General features: G+C 38.1%; 1 protein-coding gene across 3 annotated transcripts in view; it reads left to right on the plus strand.

Moving 5' to 3' along the window:
* SNCA (synuclein alpha) overlaps nt 1–15438 on the plus strand; it is a 113312-nt gene that overhangs the window by 30319 nt on the left and 67555 nt on the right.

A 15438-nucleotide genomic window follows, 5' to 3' on the forward strand; every position in this document is an offset into this window, starting at 1 on the left:
CTTTCCCTGAAAACCTGCTCCTTCTTTTTTTTAACCCTTTACTGATATAAAAATGATGAAAGGGGATAGCAGTTGGATTTTAGAATTATGTTTCATGGCGTCCAACCAGGGGCTTATTTCACAGTAATCCTTGCACCTTCTACAGGACCTGGAAGTGAGATAGGGAAGGGTCCAGGCAATTCCTAGGCACATAGTGCCCTTGGTGTTTCACAAGTTTTTCTCAATGAAGAACACTACATTTCAGGCTGGATAGTTCTCGGTCACAGGAACTACCTCATTCACTGCAGATGTTTCCAAATCCTGGGCCTTGTAAATGCCAGGAGTACCCCCTCAACATTGCCACCACAAGAAAAAGCCTCTTCCATTGTCCTATAGGAAAGGCTGCAGCTGACTATTCTGAGTCACGGATTATGATCCTTTTATTGTTTCCCTTTTCTTGCTTATACAGTCTTCAACTCCCTGTCATAAGTATGTATTGGAATCATAATGAAGGCGTAATACATGATATTTATAATAGTCTACCCTCTTGAACATTTAAATGACTAAGCATTCTGCTGTCTTAGCCATAACTAGAACTTAAAGCTGCTAATTTTCTTTCTTCGTGCCCCAGTGCCCACTTATATTCACTTAACTGATTCAAAAAAGGTCATCTTTACTTCACAGGTACTTAGTTAAAATATTTGCTATTTATTCATTCACTTATTCATTTATCCACCCATCCATCTGATCCACATTTGTTGGTGCATGCTATGTGTAAAATTAACTGATCATCTAGCTATAAATCATAATGAGCAGGAATCTGTTCATCTATCAGTATTAAGGACCTTGATTGAAGATTTATTTCCTCCTCTCCTCTTCCCTTCAAGTTTGAAGTAAGGTTGTCTCTGAGTACCCTATCATAACACCTACAGTGTTTGATTACTTTTCAAAAAACATTCTCATGATAATACACTTCTTTCATGTATTCTTCTGGATCCCAGTTATCAAACCAATGCAAAATACTATTTTGGTGATTCTAAGCCTTATCTAATAATACTGAGACTACTTAAATTTCATCATTTATGTTAACAGAAATCTTCTAGGAGTAATGGGTTGTACTGCCCAACAGAATTTTAAAAAAAAATCCTTTGTTCTTTTACTTTTGCAAATCTATCTGGTCATCTGGGACCTTATTCATTATTTGACTTTGCAAATTAACCTTATAGATCATTTGGGCTCTGAGAAAGTTGTTGTCTTAGTTCATTTGTGCTGCTACAACAAAACACATGAAACTGGGTCATTTCTTTCTCACGGTTCTAGAGGTGGAGAATCGTCTGGTGAAAGCCTTCTCTCCACTTTCAGGATGGTGCTTTGTCACTGCATCCTTTGGAGGGGCAAAAGACTGTGCCTTCACACGAAAAATTGACAGAAGGGAAAACTCACCACCCCAAACCCTTTTATAAGGTTACTAATCCCATTCATGAGGGCACTGTCCTCATGTCTTAATTACTCCCACCACCACCAAGGCGTTACTCTTAATGCTATGTCATTGGTACTGAAGTTTTAGCGTATCACTTTTGGAGTACACCCAGGTATAGTAGCTGTCATCCTCTTATTTTCAGATAGCCTTAAAACTTTGCCTTTCTCATTTTAGTACACTTTATACTCAGAATAGTAAAATCTACAGGCTTACAAATAACTTTTCAATCCTTTTGTTTACCTGTCTTAGAAAGTTGTAAAAGCACACCTTTTTATAGACTTTTTCATAAGTCTTTTTCATTTCTACTATAATTAAGTAACCTCATCCACAGTGTATGGATTTATGTATAAACACAGACCTTATACACAGAGATATTTTCATTCTTTTCTCTTTCTCTTATATCTTGTATATGAATATCATCTTGTTAATAAATACTACTTTTTGTTAATAGTAATTAGTATGCATGACCATCTAAATGCCAGGTTCACATTTAAAGATAATTATGTCTTGAAACCTAACAGTTTATTGAAATATAACAAAGTTTGAACTATTAATATTTGGAAGTAGAATTCAATTGCAAATAGTTTTTCAGACTTAAAAAATATATAGTTAACTGTCTCAAAACTGCAATTTTAGGGGGGAAACTCCCCAAAGTGCCTATTTTTCATGTGATAAATATTCTGAAAGTATCTGAGAAAAAAAAATTGTATTTCTTTAGCCAACAAGTATTTGAGTTTTCATTCTTTATTGGGACAATGAAATTTCTTCTCTTCTTCACATATTATTTTTTTTATTAGAACTAGAGCTTTTATAAAAAGAAACTATAAAACACTGCCCCTTTTTTCACACTGGTTTATGTTACTACTGGGTTAGTGTTGTGTGTGCATTTATGAATGTATGTGAGTAACAATGTATGATCATGTTCTTCAGACATCTCTTCATCTTCTCAGAGTTTAGCCATTTTATAAATGTATCTACATTGACCTCCATCTTTGCATCTATGCAGAGGCTTTTGGCAGTCCTTCTTTGAACACAGTGTGCTGGAAATTTGGATGTTACTAGTCAGATAAGGTCTAGAAAATTATCTAGTGGCTTTCCATTGTCCGTAGAATTGAGGCCCAAGGTCTAGTACTATTACTCAAGGCCCTTTTTCATCCAGCCTCCCTTTCTTTTCAACCATATACCAACTAATTACTCAGCAAAGCTTTTCACTTTAGATAGACTAATATTTTCAAAATACCTCGCAGTTGCCTAATACAATCTGTAAGTTTTAACTCTGTATTACATTAGAAAAGGCTTTTATGTCTTCTATTTGAATGTTATCTGTGCAAGAAAAGTCCAGCTCAAGATTTAATAACTCCCAAAACTCCCTAACTACTGAAATATATAGTAGTTTTGTGTTAGATCTTGTAGCATTTGCAGATATACCCTACATGTCCTTAATTCTTTTATATGTTTAGCTAATCATTTTACTTATATTTCAAAATATATCCCTAATTGAGCTAGCCCCATGGGCTAGTGGTTAAGAGAGCTGGATTCCCTATGGCTAACCATGGTTCAAATCTCAAGCCTAGTGGCTTTTAAAAAAAAAAAAAAAAAAAAAACTACTGAAATCATATATGTATGTGTCCAAAATCGTGACTAAATGGAGAATTGGAAAAAAGGAGATTCAATGTGATCATGCCTCAATGGGGGGGTGCTTTCTCCTCCTTCCACTCTCTTGCCTCTCCAGTGAACACATATGCCTTCTGGCAATTTTTTTTTTTTTTTTTTTTTAAAGAGAGAGATAAAAATATATCCCTAATCTGACTGCATCTCCTTTGCTGCTACCCTGCTGGGCCAGACCTTCCTCATTTCTCACGCCCAGGATCCTTCCTTAGCCTCTTACCTGATCTCCCTGTGTACACCGGTAAATCCTAGCTAGTTTATTCTTGACCAGTTAGAGTAATGCTTTTAAAAGGTAAACCAAATCTTATCTCTCCCTTGTTCACAACCACCAGTGGCCTCGTGTCACACATAGAACGAAATCCAGATTTTGACTGAAGCTTAAAGGCCCCACCCTATCTGGTCCTCATCCAGGTCTTATTCTCCTGCTACATTGCCCTTCAGCTATAATGTCCTCCTCCCTATACTTTAAACCCGCCAAACCCATTTCCAATAGTCAATAAACTCATAGAACATGAGTTACCAGTTAAATGTGGACTGTATCCTTTTGAAATCCAAGAAAAATGACAGTTTCCTGAAAAACGAACAAACAAACCAACCAAAACCTGAGAACTGACTTCAAAATTCCTGGTCTTAATTTTTAAAACACAAACTGCAGGAATATGTAAAATAGCAAAGATATTATTCTCAACTTCCCAGTTCTATGTGATTTCACTGCATACCAGTAATTTAGTCTATTACAGAACATGAGCCTCTCCTAATGAACTTAACTGCATCTCTCATATTGATCACAAGAGCTCTCACTCTCCCATACCTTTATAACAACACTGGTGATTTATTGTACACAGAGATCCGAAGTTAAATTTTTCCCTAAGAACAAAGCAACCAGTTCACTCATGAGCTAAATTTTAGAGATTCGAAAACAGTTATCACTATACATTATTCATGTTTCATTAAGTATTTTCTTAGTACACATGACAAACTGAATGTCGGACAGATGGGCAGAACCACATGCATCTAATAGTAGGCAGTTGGTGTGCCTAAAATGCCAGGAAGAAAATGAGGATTATCAAGGCAGGGAGCTTCCAATTGTTCTCAAGAACATTTGATTCATTGTTCCTGATGCTCCACAGTTTCCTTGAACTGTGATGCCTTCCAGAACAACTTTGCACGTTTTATATCCATACACACTCAATACTTTTTCACGGTAATTGGCATATAAATAATAAAATGCAATGTTTAGGCAGCCTGGAAGCGGAATTTCTCCCCCGCCCCCTGCCTTTTATGCCAGGATGACAGCTATGAAATGTACTTTTCCTCTGCAGTGAATGTAACAGTGTTCAGCTGCAAGAAGATGAGAGGGTGACAAAGGTTGCACACTGAGGAATAGTGTCATTTGTCACTGCCTGGATTCATCAGCCTTGGGGAATTCTTGAGAGGTACTGGCTAAAACGTCAGGCTCCTTTGTTTATTTCTTCGGAACACTTAAGCAATGAAGATTTTATTTAGAGCAAGGAAAAAGGTTAAGAACTCTTTAGCTTTTGTGACGCTGAGTAGTTGAGTAGTCATCTCCAAAAACTGATCAGTATTCATGAAGACACTTTTGTAACTTCTTTAATCTATAGGCTGTATTGATTTATCTAGAAAATTCCAATTTCAGGTGGTATCTTTGGGCATAGCAGATTTTCTTTATAACAAATGAATCTATTCAAAACTGCAAGTAACTTCTGCCTAGTGTAATGTAATTTTTTATTATTATTTTTATAATATTATTATTTTTATAATATTTTTATTATTATTATTATTATTATTTTATGCCAGAGGGCATATGAATATGCATGAAGGAGGCGGCCACCCAGTGGGGTCCAGTCATACCACAATCTTTCCTTCCTCCATTTCTCTACATTGTCATGTGCCTAATGTGTTTCTCAATCCCCTGGGACTGGGACACGAACCGTGGTCAGTCATGTGGGATCCGACCTTCTCTGCACAGCACTTAACTGCTGTGCTACAGGGCAGCCCTACTATAATGTCGATCTGGTTAGAGGTTTATTTTAACAATTCCTCCTTTGCTGGAGGGAATCAATATTCTATAGCAAAATTATGTAGAAAGGCCACTGGCTTCACATCCAATACAAATTCTGCATATATTTACTCTTTCTTCATCTAAAATAGCATAGCTACCAGGTCTAGATGCAGTGAAAATTGTGTGAGCAAGAAGGCTTGTGGGCCACAGCTCTTAATTTTCTGTTCTTGGGGGCCCAGCAGGTGGCATGTTGGTTAAAGATGTGGGACTGCCACATGGTCAACCGCGGTTTGAGTCCTGGACCAGGCAGCTTGCTTTCTTACTTTCCCTCTTTTTTGCTCTCTCTCTTGCTCTCTCCCTCTCTGGTAAATTTAAATAAATAAATTAATTAAGTTAAATAAAATAATTCTTAAAAAAAAAAAAGTCCTGTTCTCGGACTTTTTCTAACTGATATAGTTAAATTAGAAGAGCCCTCAAGCAGTCCATTGTAGCTACACAGTCTGCCTCCCAGAGACAGAAGTAACAGCAAACACAGTGATGGTGGTCATCCTCCTTTTTTTCTTTTTTCTTTTTTTTTTGGAGAGGTTTTTGCACACTTGCCAGAAAGACAGAGACAGAGAGACAGAAAGCGAGAAACCACCCCCCAGGGGGGATGGCCACACCGCAATCCCTTCTCCTCCATTCTCCTCTAGGGGTCCTGAGCATGCACGCACATGCACCTGGCGTGAGTTCAAGCCACCTGGTCTGGGATTGAATTGCGGTTAGCTACATGAGAGTTCAGCGAAATAGCCACATAGCCATTATGCTAACTGCTGGTCACAATCCTCCCTTTTTTCTTTCGAGACAATTTTGGATATTTGCATGGAATTAATATTCTCTATCACATTAAAAATATTGAGAAATAGGTTATATAACTATGCACCAAATTTTTCTTGATTTCTTGATTGTATTTTTTATGGAATTATTTCTGTCCCCAAATTTTATTTGTTGTCCTCTACTCAAACTTTCAACTAAATCCAAATCAGCCAGAAGCACAGACGTGACTTTTGCTGTCACCAAGGTCAGTTCTTCCTTTGAAATTATTTTTTGAATTGTAATAAAATGTACTTTTTTTTTCTTTTTTTTGGAGAGATTTTCACTGTAGGGCGCGTGTGCTTGCCAGACAGACAGAGAGAGACATAGAGACAGAAAGCGAGAAATCACCCCCCAGGGGGGATGGTCACGCCGCAATCCCTTCTCCTCCATTCTCCTCTCGGGATCTTGGGCACGCACGCACACGCGCCCGGCGTGAGTTTTAAGCCACCGGGTCCGGGATGCGAACCGCGGTCGACTACGTGGGAATCCAGCGACATAGCCATTACGCTAACTGCTGGTTCCCGATAAAATGTACTTTTGAAAACATGTGTTCATTTATTGTTTCTCCTGCACATTTTCTTCTTTTCCTTTGATAATTTTTCTTGTTCAGACTGATTTTCAAGCTGCTTTTTATGCTAGTTCCTATGAACTTCTAGCCCTGTTTTGAATATGACTTTAAGTCATTTTATATATGTTTTTTCAAGTTATTATGAAAATACTTATTAGGGTTTTTTTTTAGAATTATATTTGTTACCTAATGGAACATGTTTTAAAATTCTTTAGATGGAATTACCAGTTAAGACAGATTTGGGGGTTTTTCTGTTGAAATACACTGATTTCTATGCATTTCTCTGTAAGAAGAAATTTCTATGCATTCCTTTTTTTTTTTTTTCTTTTTAGTGAGGGAGACAGAGACAGAAAGCAAGAAATCACCCCGCTTCTCCTGGAGGGATGGCCACAGTGCAATCCCTTCTTCTCCATTCTCCTCTTGGGATTTTGGGCATGCATGCACATGCACTGGCGTGAGTTTCACGCCACCAGGTCCAGGCCTTAAATCACGGTCAGCCATGTGGAAGTCCAGTGACTTAATCACTACGCCATCTGTTGGTCCCAGTAAAATGCCATCTTTTATCTGCCCACTTCAGATCCTTTATGTGACCTGAGCTGCAAGCACACTTACATTTTTAGTTTGTATTCTTGTTAGACATTGTATTTTGAATGCGGGTTGAAAGCAGTCTATAGATAGCAACCAGCAATTCTAGCAGAAAAAGCATCTAATAACACAACCTTACAAGCAAATACAGAGCATAAGTGAGCTCATCAAAATTACGGTAAGTCCTAGTTACATCACTACTTCCTTTGGCATGCAATATCTGACGCATATTTAATGAATTTCTTTGCTCTGCCATATAGTATGATAAATTCTAGGATAAAGGAATGAATAAAAAATGTTCTTAGATCTTAGAAAGGGGAATCTAAGTGTAACAGTTACTTCGACTTCTCTTTTCTATATCATTTCCACATTAAATCTTAGAAAAGCTAAAGGAATAGCGTTTCCAGAGTTCTTTTAGACTCTAGACACTCAATTTGATGTCTTTTTCTCCTTATCAGACTGGAATGATTCCAGACATCTTAATTTCTGGGCAACCATGAAGATGAAACTGAGAGGACACTAAATGTGTTATCAATTTATCTTGATATTCTATCCAGGCTTGCTTGTACTGAAGGTCACAGATAGAATGAGGATGGTGGTGTGGATTTTTTCTTTTTTTTTGGGGGGGGAAGGGTGGGTAGGAGAAAAATAAAGCAATGTGAGCACAGAGCCAATGTTTAAAACTGATGCTTGAGTAAATACAAATCTTACCCTTCAGACTTTCCATGCAAAGAGATCTCACATCTTAGCACCATCAGTAATATAGAGTAGTAATATAGTATATTGGAGTAATATAGTAGAGTGTATGTAAGTATGGAGTAATATAGTATATTGTATGTAATATGGAGTAATATAGTATATTGTATGTCATATGATTTCAATTCTAGACATGTCCCCTGTAACTAAGGATATATAATGTAACCATTCTCCAGTTTTCTGTGCAGAATGGAATTACACTATCCTTATTATCTATGTGACTATAAACAAACCTACAAATCTGCTTCATTATTCAGTTACATCATCTGTCCAAAATGATAATAATAAAATTTAAACTTTTGAAATCTCAATATTTCTTTTCTGGATAGAAGAATTCCATGGACTTGCCATTCTTTATGTTAAACCCATAGCCCCATTTCACTTGAGAGTAATAAGGGTGAAGAAGTGTTTCAATGATCTTGGTATTCATAACTAGCCTTCACTGGGCAACTCGAGGTATGAGAAGTAATGAAGGTGGGGCCGGGTGGTGCTTAGCAGGGAACGAGGATGTTCTGCCAGGCTGCCCACATGGGAAGATTGCCATTTTGCATCCAGAGACCTCCTGAGTACACCAGCCACGCATGTGCTCATGATCCAGGCTGGCCGAGGCCAGGGGTGGGTTCCAGTCTCAAGACCCTATTAAGGAGTGCTGTATCTCTGTCCCTCTCACTCATGGAGTGAATAAACTTTTTACAGTGATTATCTTGAGGCTGTACATAAACATTCCAATGATTGGGGCTAACACAGAGAAAACGTTTTAATGACTATTTGATCTTTTGCCTTTCTGTCAATATTTTGACATGTACTTATCCTGTATCAACTGTAATTCCTTCAGGAAACAGATGGTGCACACAAATTAGGTAATTTAAAGAGACTTTATAAAAGGACTAATTCTGAAGGTAGTAAGATAGTTAGGAAACACACACATACACACACACACACACAAGAAATAGTACAGTGCTTCAGGATGGTAACAGAAGACCAGTAAAACCTCTAGGTCTGAATGGACCAAGTGGCAGGGAAGGTTCATCTACCAGATGAAGGAGAGCGAGCGAGCGAGAGAGAGAGAGAGAGGAGAGCCACTGAAGGCTGTGTGAAGATAGCTGTCTGGCAGGAGTTGTGATCTCCGCAGTAATACATGGCCTGCCTGTACTGTCTAGAAAACAGATCCCCACTCTAACTATCCTGACTCCTGTGTTCTCTTTCTGGTGCCATTGGTCACACTCACACGGTAACCAAAAGGCACAGGAGTACATTGATGTACCCATGGTTCTTGACCAGGGCGATATTGCTCCCGAGGGACATATTTAGTTGTTACAACCCTGGGGGGAGGAGAGAGCTACTAGCATGGAATGGATAATGCCCAGGGATTCTTCCAAACATCTGACACTGCACAAGATACTCTGCCCCAGAAAGCATCCTGTTCAAAATGTCACTAGTGCCAAGGTTAAAATTCCCTGATGTGGCCCATATAGTTCATCTTCCCAAGACACAGAGCAGGAGTGGAATGGAGAGGGTTTCTGAAGGGACATGGGCCAGGGGGAATGGGAAGAAGCAGCATATTCCACGAAGAAATCAACAAAAAGAGCAGGTGTAGGAAAAATGTAAAAGTCTCAAAAATATATGTGATAGTTTTTTATGGAATGTATTAAAATTCAACCTGGAGAGCATAATATTTAGTAAGCCAGGTTTGTCTTTAGAGAAATCCTTGTGGGATTTATACAAGGATTTGTTAATAAAGGGCACACACAGTACTCGTACTGCAGTCAATCGTGTTATGTAAAACATGGGCGAGAACGTAATGGAACCATGGGAGGTGTGCACAGAGGATTTCATGACTACACGGGCAGTCCTCTGCTGCTTTCATTTGCACAGTTGAAGGCTATAGTTTACATAATGATACAGCCCCGTAAGATCATAAACTTGACATTTACGCAGCCATACCTGTTTGCACACACCAAGATGCATGGCCTTTCTACATAGTTGATATTTAATCTTTCCTTCATCTCTAGGTTATTTCCCAGAGCATTTTCCACAAATACTCTTTCTCATATGATTACAAGTTAAGCTTTTAATCCATTGTGTAGATTCCTAACTCATTCTCCATTTTTCTTTTCTTTTTCTTTCAGCAGTGTCATCCATTCTTCTGATTACCTCTTTGTCTCTGTTTCTGGCCAGATCTCTTGACGAATGCATATTCTCATATTTCTCATTGTCCACTGCACATTTTTGGCTAGATATTACACTAACACTTAGATCTCAACAGGTCTCAATATGGAATTAAACATTCCCCCAAACAAGAAATCTCTCCATGTTAGTTATCCCCATTGGCATCAATATTTTCCCTAGGATCCACAGCCTCAATCCTTGACACATTCATAATCCCTCCTCTCTCACATTTAGTCATAGGGTGATTCTAGGATCCTTATCTTTTCCAGTATTTCTTTCATTCTTTTTCCCATCTCTTTCATTATGAATGTTCGAGTAAGACTCTCATCAGCTCCTGTCTAGATTAGTGCAACAGTCTGAACTTCCCCAGCTACGGGTTATGTTTTCCTCTCAGTTAACCTTTAACTGCCAGAGGTATAACTTCACATGTTTCCATTCAGACGTATCTAACTGGATTTGCATTCATTAGAAGCTAGAGTTTAACATTAGGCTGTTACAGTTTTTACATATGTCTCTATACTTGTTCCAATGCTATTTCTTTTGTTATTAGTTCATTCATACATTTAGGAGTTTTCTGAACACCCAGGGAATTCGATATTTGTCATATGAACTCTCTAATGCTGGTTCATTCACAGTCACCAAACATATTAAGCTTTTCCTACCTTCAGATATGTGCTTGTCACATATTTTTTTTTTGCCTAAAACTCTTCCTTAAGTTTCAATGACACACCCTTTTGCCCAAGGTCACAGTAACCCCAACTTTAAATTCTTATTGAAATTCTTGTTAATATTGTTCCTGTTCGTCTTCTCAAAGACGGCTTGTTTTTTCTTGGTTTCCCTAGTACCTCGTATAATGTCTCCCTTAGGAAAGATACTCAGGAGTTGTTTCCTGTTGATTTCCACACCAGCACTGTCCACTAGGGGAACCACTAGACTCCGGTTGCTATTAGGGTCATCGGAAAAGGCATGTCGTATTTTTCTATGCAAAAATTATGACTTTTTTTTTTATAGGTTTTTGCTATAGGGCGCGTGCTCTCGCCAGACAGACAGAGAGAGACAGAGAGACAGAAAGCGAGAAATCACCCCCTAGGGGGGAATGGCCACGCTGCAATCTCTTCTCCTCCATTCTCCTCTTGGGATCTTGGGCACGCACACACATGCGCCTGGCATGAGTTTTAAGCCACCCGGTCCAGGATGCGAACCGCGGTCGACTACATGGGAGTCCAGCGACATAGCCATTATGCTAACTGCTGGTCCCCAAAAATTATGACTTTTCAGACAACCTAGTAGGTGACCTGAATTGAGATATAAGTGTAAAATGCACACAAATAAAATAAAAGAACACAAAATTTCTCAATAATTTTATATGGATTACATGTGGGTACTGTAACATTTTGAATAAGTCATATTAAATAAAATATGAAACTCACCTGCTTCTTTTAACTTTTTTTTTTTTAATATGGTGACTGGAACATTTAAAATTACATATGTGGCTCATGTGACTATTACATTGGACAGGGCCCCTCTAGATAGTAATGTGCATTAGTATTTAATGTGGACTGTAAGCCATGCTCCCTGTGGGTAATTTCTTGCTTTCTGTCTCTATCTCTCTGTCTCTTTATCTCACTGGAAAGTACATGAGCCCTATAGCAAAAATCTCCCCCCTAGCAAAAAAAAAAAAAAAAATTTGTAACTCTCAGTCATTCCCACAGGAGAAATTTGCTTCTCTTGGGACCAGCAGGTGGTGTGGTGCTTAAGGTACTGGATATTCCCACATGGCTGACCACGGTTCGAGTCCTGGACCTGGCGGCTTGCTTCTCACTTTCTGTCTCTGTCTCTGTCTCTCTCTCTGGTCATATTAAAATAAAAATGAATAAATAAATACAATTAAATAATTCTTTAAAACAAAAGAAATTTGTGTCTTTATTACAAATACTCTAAATGTACAGGGTATCAAAAACACTCTTTAAAAAAAAATACAAAAAACTAGCATTCCAGAAGTAAATAGATAATTTTTAGATGTTCTGTGTCTTTCCTTCTCTTCAGAGCCATCCACAATATAGCCATTCAGAGGTGAGAAAATGGTGTGAAGTTCTTATTCCAGCTAGAAAGATCGGCTTTCCTAACATTAGGAAGCCCTTTTCATTTCCAAATCCTTTTCATTTTTTCCAATGAAAGCAATTTGGAAAGTTCAATATTCATATTTGAAGGCAGCCAGGGGAAAATTGCTTATTTGCAGGATATTTTTACCTGTAGAAAACATTGCCTACATAGAACCAAGCAATTCAGTAGTAGGTGTATTCACAAAAAGCTAGAAAAGTGTAATGAGCACGATTTTGAGGAAACAGTGTATCATCACCTTTTGAAGTGCATGGGGTTGAAAGTCTTTGACCAGGCTGAGAAGCAATGGGGCAAGCAGACTGAGGTCATGTTGTGTTTGCTTTGTGGTCAGAGAAACACATTCTTCATTTCTGTCACATACTAAACCATGGCTGTACAGAATTTATGAATTTATTTTTCTCAGACAGTCATAAAGCCACCAAAGGAAAGCAACAACTTGCTGTTGTCTCACCCAGGGAACAGTAAAAAAAGTCTATCTGTGGCTTTGCTTTTGACCGGAGGTCATCTCCTCTTAAGAAAAAACCAATTAATATAATAATTGTCTCACTTAATCTTTTACTTGTATTTATTTATTTAGTTTGTTAGTTTTTCATTAGGTGCATCTCACCAGAGAGAGGGATAGAGAGAGAGTGATAAATCGCTCCCCAGGGAGTATGGCCAGGCTGCAATCCCTTCTCCTCCATTCTCCTCTCAGGACTTTGGGCATGCACACACTCACATGCACCCAGTGTGATTTTCAAGCCACCGGCTCTGGGACTTCAACTGTAGTCAACCATGTGGGAATCCAGCATCTTTACAACCACACCACCTATGTTTGACTTCTATTTTATGAGTGACTTTTTTAATGACAATTGGAGCTGTCTCAGTGATGTCAGTTGTGTTTTCTGAGATAGTGGTGATAGACCACAATTATTACCTAGCACACACATCTTTAATAGCAGCTATAGGCCAATGATTTTTTAAAGTAGACAGCATAGCTAGTTCTCACTAATGTCAGAGCATGCTATCGAACACTGAATCTGGGAGCTTAAAGATATTGAGTAATAACTCTTGTTTTGAAAGTTGCTTGCAATGTTCTGCTTAGTATAGTAACTGATAACTGATATGTGATATGATAACTGGTAAGTGGTATGATAACTGTATGTGTGTGTGTGTATACATACATACATGGCAGGGATCATTTCCAGAGACCAGGATTCCTTACTCAGGCTGCTGCTGCCATGTCTCTCCACCATGTTCCATTGCCCTTCGTCATAGCTTGTACTGCCTTCCACTCTTCTTTCATCATCACTTTTGTCACCAAAGCTTTGATCCTTTTTGTGCCAATTTGCCAGAGGACTAGGTGACAAAGATTTAGGCAACATCATTCCTGGACCACAGGCATGAGGTAGGTTTTCTCAAGACTTTCTGTAGGACCTTTTTGCTTAGCAACCTCTCTGCCCTACCTCAAGCCTCAGGACTGCTCACCCTAGGACAGTACTAACAACTAGGAAAATAACTGTTGAGAACTAGTGTAACAAGTAGAGAAACCTGAATCTTGAGAACGGACTTTTAGAGTTTTTTGGAAAGAGATGGAATATAAGTAATACAATGTTAGAGTTTTATGACAAAAATAAATAAAGAGGGACTATTTTAGATTCGCCTTGGGATATAAAAACATCCTTAATATAATTTCTAAGTGGAAGTAAGTTTTTTATTCAGGCAAGAGACTTATAAACACACATTAGGAGGAAACACATTGACAACGATGGAGCAGACAGTGCCCCAGGCAGTGATATTCTCCTCTTCTTATACTTTGAAGTCATGATTTAATTTTCTGTCTATCCTCACTTGAATTAGTCCTCTCTCTTTTTTAAAGAATTATTTATTTATTTAATTCCATTTATTATTATTATTATTTAATTTGACCAGAGACAGAAAGTGAGAGATAGGAAAAGCAAGAAAGCAATACACCAGGTCCATGACTCAAACGACGGTCAGCCATGTGGGAATCCAACACTCTTAACCACCATGCCACCTGCCAGCCCCAAATTGGTTCTTTTTGACCCAATTTGGTAGTATTATGGCATATGTTAAAGTAAACCTTTACCTTCTGTTAATTTGTGGAAGTACTTGATGAGATTTTATACATAGTGCAATAGTCAAGTAAATATATATTTTGAATAATTATTTAATATAATGAATAGATCTTGAAATTATTCAAAGTTAAATCATTATCATATTACCTAGATAGCTAATCAGTCCTGTCTTTTTTTCATTTGTGAAAATTTTTGTCAAGTTATTGTGAATCTTCAAGGAAGGGAATGTATTTTTAGCAAAAATCTTATACCTCCTACATAGAAATGAAACACTGAAACATCTATGAGACAAAATGTTTCTGAAAGTGTACTGTACACTTCTTTTAAGCCTCTTTTCTTCAGTAGCTATTTTTCAGAGGAAAGCTTTGCTTTGACAAATAAAAATCATGTTGGCTTACACACATATTTTATAAGTAAGCAGTGTTTGGCTTGTGATAAAGGATATAAAAAGATAAAACTCTTAAACATCTATAAATAAGGCTTGTTGGTATCTGAGTTATGGCACTGGACAACTGAAATGAACATTCAGTGTTCTCACATGGTTTAGGCTGTCTCAAACCTAGGGAGATATTACTAAGGGAACAAGAGAAGAAATATTTCGATGTCAATCTGAGAGGAATTTAATTCTGTGCCCCTGATCCTACTATTTAGGGAGGTAGCAAAGAAGTTGCTGATCAGTGCAGAGAATTTTGAGGTTAAGAATTCTTTGAAGTCAGAGATTTGGGTAAAATGTGAATGTCCACCTTGGGTAGCCTCTAGGGATATTTCTACTACTGACATTCAAAAATATTTCTTACTGGCATTTCCTTTCATATAGTATTATATTAAAAACGGATTCTTTCATCCTTCTTCCCTGACCCTTTCATTTTCCCATTTGCTTCCCCTCTTGGTTAGAGGCAAACATCGATGGATGAGGTCCTTGCAAGTCTGGCATTTAGGAAAGGGAGCGTGGGGCTGAGGTCAGGCAGTGTGCTCAGCAGCCAGAGAAGTCAGGGAAGGGGGAGAAGGCTGCAGAGATGGTGTGGAAAGGGGGGAACTGGAGTGATTGTGATACATTTCACACCAAACAAATAACTGAGCAAACAAAATAATGATTGAAGAAGGAATATAATCCCAATATCCTCTAGTTTAGATGGTGGTGTTGGATCACTGTTGA

The sequence above is a fragment of the Tupaia chinensis genome, unplaced genomic scaffold (assembly GCF_000334495.1).
Source record: "Tupaia chinensis unplaced genomic scaffold, TupChi_1.0 Scaffold000094_1, whole genome shotgun sequence".
Lineage (NCBI taxonomy): Eukaryota > Metazoa > Chordata > Mammalia > Scandentia > Tupaiidae > Tupaia > Tupaia belangeri.